General features: G+C 48.4%; 1 long non-coding RNA gene across 1 annotated transcript; it reads left to right on the top strand.

Annotated features, from left to right (window-relative positions):
- Positions 1–669: 669 nt before the first annotated feature.
- LOC311215533 lies at positions 670–5,483 on the top strand. Its single transcript, XR_014618904.1, has 5 exons — positions 670–775; positions 1,808–1,943; positions 2,778–2,905; positions 3,417–3,540; positions 5,024–5,483. It is a non-coding gene; the product is annotated as an uncharacterized lncRNA (long non-coding RNA).
- Positions 5,484–6,651: the final 1,168 nt, after the last annotated feature.

The raw sequence follows: 6,651 nt of genomic DNA, 5'->3' as shown, positions 1-6,651 counted from the left end.
ACGGCCAATCCGAGCCGACTTGTGGAAGCAGAGGCACGGCCCGGAGAGCGACAGGCGCGGGCAACACCTCCCGACATGGCGGCTGCTCCCCCTTCCCGCCTTCCCGCCTCCGTGCGGGCGGGCCCGGGGCGGGCCCCGGCGGCCCCATAAAGCCGAGTGCGCGGGGCTGGGCGCCCTCTTGCTCCCGCGTGGCTGAGGTAAGGTGGGTTCTTGGATCCTGAGGGGTGAGCGGTGAGGGGGGATTTCTCGCTCAGCCGTATGCCCCCTGCTCGGCCGGGCTCCTGCTCGTGCCGCCTCGCTGCCCCCCGCTGAGGTGGCGGCATGGACGCCCCTTCCCGACCCCGTCCCTGAGGGGTTTTCTCTCGGATCGCTTCCCCGTCTGGTGTCCCCGTCTCCGTGCTGGGGGTCCCGGCCTGGGCTCCTCTGGTCCCCGTGGAGCTCCCTGGGGAGGTGGGAGCGCGGCCGTGTCACACCCCAGGGACTCGCTGGTGTCGGTGATGACTGAACTTTTTTCCCCATCAGAGCGACAGTGTTGAGTTGTCACTGCTCTAGCCAGGCCTTGTCTGATGCACCAGCAAGGGCAGAGCTTGTTGTGTGTGCTGGCCTCGTGGGGCTGGGTGCTGACTGCTCCTCTGGTTTCACTCCTAGGCCTGTGTGATAGCAGGGGGCTGTTGGGCCTGCTGCAGAGCTGGAGCAGTGCATGGAGCTGGCTGGAATCAGCCTTACACTGAGTGCAGTTGCCTGGCTTCCTTCACAGTGCCTGAACCTTGCGCAGGTGAGAGTCTTTAAGTCCTTCTTGTTGATCACTAATTTAAATTTAGAAAAACCAAACTCCTTCCTGCCAAGGAGCAGCTTCAGAAGTGCTTTGGCAAGTTTGTGTCTTTAGAGACTTTGCATATAATCTAAGTGTTAGCCTAGGCTTTGCAGAGCTGAGAGTAAGACAGAGAACAAGATAAAGGATGTTATTTTGCAAATTTTAGCTAACACAGCTGTATGTTGTATATCCACTAAAAGGACAGGACAATCCTAAAGATAAGGAATGAAAAGACTGCACGTAGATGATAGAACCAGCAAGAACTGGCTTGGACTGCTGAGGTCTGCCAAAGAAAGGAAGGGTCAGAAGTTTAGCAGTGAGGAAGACTACTGGTCTTCATCAAAAGCCATCCAGAGTAGCATACTCTGGGTGACCACCCAAGGACCCTAGTACACGTGTGAATAGGGGCAGGAACCTATGTTACTGGTTCTTTAGAAACCTAATGAATGTGCAAGAGACTCAGAGAAATTAAGTGAATATGTATATATTCCATGAATACAAACACACTGCTTATAACCCTTGGTGTGTATGTTAGGCAGAGTGATCCCCCACATGCTCTGCACAGTAATAAAGAATACCTGCTTAATAACTTTGGTTATTGAGTTTTCACCATGTCACTATGTATAATCTAATCATTAGGTAGGCATTGCACAGCTGAGCACACAGAGGGTTTCCTCCTCCAGAAGCATTGTACCTGCATCATTGCTGGACCATTCACAGGGGGCTGCTGCATGTGTGTGGCTTTGCCACCTCTGCTGCAGTTAGCTTACTATTCCCTATGTCTGTACGTGGGGGGGCAGGAGCGCGGCCGTATCACACCCCAGGGACTCGCTGGTGTCGGTGATGACTGAACTTTTTTCCCCATCAGAGCGACAGTGTTGAGTTGTCACTGCTCTAGCCAGGCCTTGTCTGATGCACCAGCAAGGGCAGAGCTGTTGTGTGTGCTGGCCTCGTGGGGCTGGGTGCTGACTGCTCCTTTGGTTTCACTCCTAGGCCTGTGCAAGGGCAGGGGGCTGCTGGGCCTGCCACAGAGCTGAAGCGATGGTGGTAGGTGGCTGGGATCAGCCTTACACTGAGGGAAGTTGCCTGGTTTGCTCTGCTGTGCCTGAACCCCTGATGGGTGTGAATGGTAAGTCCTTAAGTTGACTGTATCTGTTACTGGATTAAAAAAAAAGTGTGTGTATATGTGTGTGTGTGTGTGTGTGTATATATATATATATATATAAATAAAAGGGAGTTTCTGGATTACTCAAATGTTCTGCAAATGTTTGGTGTGCTCATGGATATATTAGTGCTTTCAGGGAAAGGAGATGAGCTTTGTGGAAAATGATAGGACTATGTATGACTTAGTAGCAAATGTTGCCTGCTGAGAGGAACAGGCTGGTGCTGCTCTTCTGCTCTGCCCCTTGCTGGTAGGTATGCAGCAGTGGTCACAGGATGAGGCACACTGTGGTCCTGCCTGGGCTAGTTCCTCTGCCTGGGGTTGGCGACTGTACAGCACTTTGTGCTGCATGCACAATCTTCTGTCTCTGCAGTGTGAAGGCAGGAAACTTTGTGTGGCCATGAAGGTTGGACCTGAAAAAGCTTATGAGCTGTTATCCCTGCCTCCCTTTTCTGTTGAGTCTGCATTTAGCAGTCTCTTGCTGTGCTGCAGAAACCCCGTTCATCTGTGTTTTCCTCTTGGCTCTCACAGTGTTAGCACCTGTGCCTGTTGAGCAGGCCAGCCAGGTAGTTCTTTGTGGGGAAGGATTGGCATGAATTCTCCCACAGATTTGTGTGGGGAGGTGGGAGCAGGGACTCGCTGGTGTCGGTGATGACTGAACTTTTTTCCCCATCAGAGCGACAGTGTTGAGTTGTCACTGCTCTAGCCAGGCCTTGTCTGATGCACCAGCAAGGGCAGAGCTGTTGTGTGTGCTGGCCTCGTGGGGCTGGGTGCTGACTGCTCCTTTGGTTTCACTCTTAGGCCTGTGTGATAGCAGGGGGCTGCTGGGCCTGCTGCAGAGCTGAAGTGATGGCTGGAACCAGCTGTGGATCAGATGTGTGATGAGGGCAGTTGCCTGGTTTGCTTCACAGTGCCTGAACCTTGAGCAGGTGAGTCTTTAAGTCCTTCTTGTTGATCACTAATTTAAATTTAGAAAAAAACATACTCCTTCCTGCCAGGGAGCTGCTTCAGAAGTGCTTTGGCAAGTTTGTGTCTTTGGAGACTGCTGCATATAATCCAAGTGTTAGCCTAGGCATTGCAGAGCTGAGAGCACAGAGGGTTTCCTCCTGCAGAAGCATTGTACCAAGGCCCTTTGTGCACTGTGTCACTGATGAAGTGTTCATTGGAGGCTGTGTGTGTGCGTGGCTTTGCCACTTCCGTTGCAGTTAGCTTACTATTCCTTATGTCTGTGCATGGTGGGGGGTGGGAGCGCGGCCGTATCACACCCCAGGGACTCGCTGGTGTCGGTGATGACTGAACTTTTTTCCCCATCAGAGCGACAGTGTTGAGTTGTCACTGCTCTAGCCAGGCCTTGTCTGATGCACCAGCAAGGGCAGAGCTTGTTGTGTGTGCTGGCCTCGTGGGGCTGGGTGCTGACTGCTCCTTTGGTTTCACTCCTAGGCCTGTGCAAGAGCAGGGGGCTGCTGGGCCTGCTGCAGAGCTGAAGCGATAGCTGGAGCCAGCAGTGTGGCGAGTTGGCCTGGTTTGCTTCACTGTTTACTTTTTCCTTTGGCAGAAGAGAATGGTAAGTTGTTGCCCTGAAATTTGGACTGATACGTAGATCTGAGTGTTGTAGCAGGAGCCCTTTGCCTCATGTTTGCCTTCTTACAGCATGTTTGAGGTGGCAAGTGAGGGTAATGAGCAGCATCAAGCTGTGAGTCAGCAGCAGCCTAGAAGCTGTGGTGATGTGATCTCTTAAAGACAGTTGCTCAGGAGAATAGAAAACACTTCTTAGTTATTGACCTGAGAATTACACCTGTTAAAATACTGTTTCTTTTATCATCTTGCCTGCAGAGAGTAATATGCCTTGTCATTTTTTATGGGCATGTAATGGAGTGCCTTGATAATAAACTGAAGAGTATCTCTCTCTCAATCTGTGGTATATGATGACTTCAAACTTTTTTCCCCATCAGATCAGCAGTGCTGATTCAAACTTCTGTTTTAGCCAGTTTGTCTGATGCCACAGATACGAAATTCAGTTTGTCACCTGGCTCTGTATTGAGGCTACCTGTCCTTGCACCCCTGTGGGCAGGGAATCCTTGTGCATGCTGCATGCTTTTAGGACAGGCAGCACTGGAGGGTGCTGTCTGCACATACTTTAGTAACACTGATTGTGTAACACTATCTGACATGCATAAAAGACTTGAAGATCAAAAGTGAAAGAATTCTTCCTCTGAGATCTTCAGTAACAAAAATGGCTGAGATCTCTGGCAGGTTTCAGTTTAACATAAATGACATAAACATAGGTTTTTTTTTTTTGTTGTTGTTGTTTTGCCCTACTTTAGCAGTGATTAAGTGCTTCATATAAAGTCAGGGAATCTTTGTTCTCCTAGATTTTTCTCTGTCAATGAGAAGTTCTCCATGCTTTGGAAGTCTTGATAAGTCAGTTTTCAGCAAATGTGGCTGGGGGAGGGGGATTCCTTTTGGTATTTTTTCTTCACTTTCTACAAAGGATCAACTGTCTACTGAAAACTTGGCTATTTGGTTAGGATTTCACTAATGCTCTATAAAATGTGCTTAACAATCTTGCTTCATTGAATAAGCAGCTATTGTTACTGGCTTCATTCAGTTACAGCTTGGTCTTGCTCTTTAGGTACTTGGTGTTCAGCTGTTCTTAGTTTTAATGAGGCTGAAGTCTCCTCAGTAGTCTGTGGAGAGCACAGATGTGACCATTCTACATGGCACACTCAAATTGAACAGCAGTATGATTGGCCTGTGTCAGGTGGTGAAGCTGGTAGAGCTGACCAAATCTGTTACTCTGGCACCCTCTTCTCAGTGAGTTCCCCCAGACTTTGTTCAAGAACAAGTCTGAAAGCCCCCAAAATGCAGTTCTACAAGTGCATTCTATTTGGAGTGTCTTACAGTGCAGGGGTTCTTATGGTTGCTCGCAGAATAGCCTTTGTCTAATTTTCTTTTTGGGGGGCAGAGGTGGGGTTGGAATTTAAAAGCTGTGTTTTTGCTGCTTGATGTAGAGTCAACTGACAAAATGTTGGGTGTTTTCTTGGCAGGTTGAGATCTGTCAGAAGTTGTCCCAGGACCTGCTGTGATTTCAGTGTTCTAGGTGAAAGCTGTCTTCTGCTAATGATGTTACTCTCCATGCTGCTGCCTGTGATCCCTTGTTCAAGCTACAGCATCCACATCATCCTGCAACAGCTCTTTGGTCTTTTCTCAGAGCTAGCAGAGAATGATAAATTGGTGTCTTGCCAACTCACAGATGGAGGGTGTTATGTTTTTTTCCGTTGTATGAGACATTTAATCGGAATGGATTCTGGAACTTGTATGTTTAACATAATTTGGTGCTTTTGTCTGTGAGGGCTGTCTGTGTTCACCTGGCAACTAATGTTACCTTGTCAGTATTGTGCAAAGTATAGAAGCCTTAAAGAGCTATTCTCATGTATGGGATGATGGCCTTGTGTGTAAGGAGAGGGGATTCAAGTTTTGGTTCTCCCCTGTCACTCTGAAAGCTTTAGTAAAGTATCATCTGCATGTGAAGCAAGGAAGGTACATTTGGATGCTGCAGTGTGGCCTTTTTCTGTACTCTTTAGGGCCTATTTTTAATAAAACCTGAGTACTCTGAACTCAGCTGAGTGAGTTGTCTTCCATACCTTTTAACACCCAATTCCTGGATCTCCTAATTGTTGGGTTTGGAGCTGGATTGCAACAGTGCTTCTGTGTGGTCACTGTGTGGAGCTGCCTGCTGCTTCAAGTGAGGAGAAAGGGTCTCAATCTCATGGCAGTCTAGCTACTCTTCACATATCCTCAAGCAAAAGGTGTTTAGCTGGGACTTGTACCTACTGATATTCCCCAGAAACAACAGAAGGACACTGGGGGGTTTAGCTGGCCTGGTGAAAGATGCAGGCAATCATGTTCCAGGTAAGTTGCAGTGGCTTTGCAAATTCTTTCCTACATGAGTCCTTTAGAGAAGTGACAGCAGTCCAGGATGGAAGATAGCTGATGTCAGCTTCTGGAAGGATTTGGATGTTTCCCTCATGCAATGTGTTCAGCTAGCAGGAATGGACTGCTTCTGGATAGAGATACTAGTGGCAGATGTTGGTTCAGATCCTGTAGCCTTCCCCTGGAAGCTGTTTGGCAATCTTCCCAGTCTGTAGAGCAAGAGAATTAAATATGAAATCTGCATCTACATATGTGCTGAAGTAGGGAGACACTACACAAGTTGAAGCTAAAGGCTTCCCCAATACCAGAGAAAAGTAGTTGAGGAGTGCTAGGATGTACTGCTTCCTGCACCTCCAGAATTCCATGTTACAGCTTTGCAGAATATATACCATTGGGCTCAGCAGGAGCTAAAACTTGTGTAGTATAAATGCACCTGTACTGTGCAGTGTGCTCTCATAGAGGGGTTGAATTACTGGTGAGTCTTCTGAATGGAAGGAGAAGGCATTCTCCATCTGTTGTGCTTATTAGCCTGGCAATCAAGTGGTATCTGCATGGTGCACATTCAAACAGGCTTTGGCAGATGTCTCATGCAGGTCCTGGTCTGGTAGCATTTGTACACCCCGCTGGCAATGCAAATGAGGTAAATGGTCTCTTCAGTTCAAGCTGACATGAAGACCTGGGATCTATATTACCTTGCAGCATCTCAAACAGCAGGTTCAGATTCAGACCTCACGTCTCATGG

Source organism: Netta rufina (genome assembly GCF_964035555.1).
Source record: "Netta rufina genome assembly, chromosome: 16".
Taxonomy (NCBI): Eukaryota; Metazoa; Chordata; class Aves; order Anseriformes; family Anatidae; genus Netta; species Netta rufina.
The sequence above is the reverse complement of the archived record's forward strand: the minus strand, read 5'-3'. Positions and strand labels throughout refer to the sequence as shown.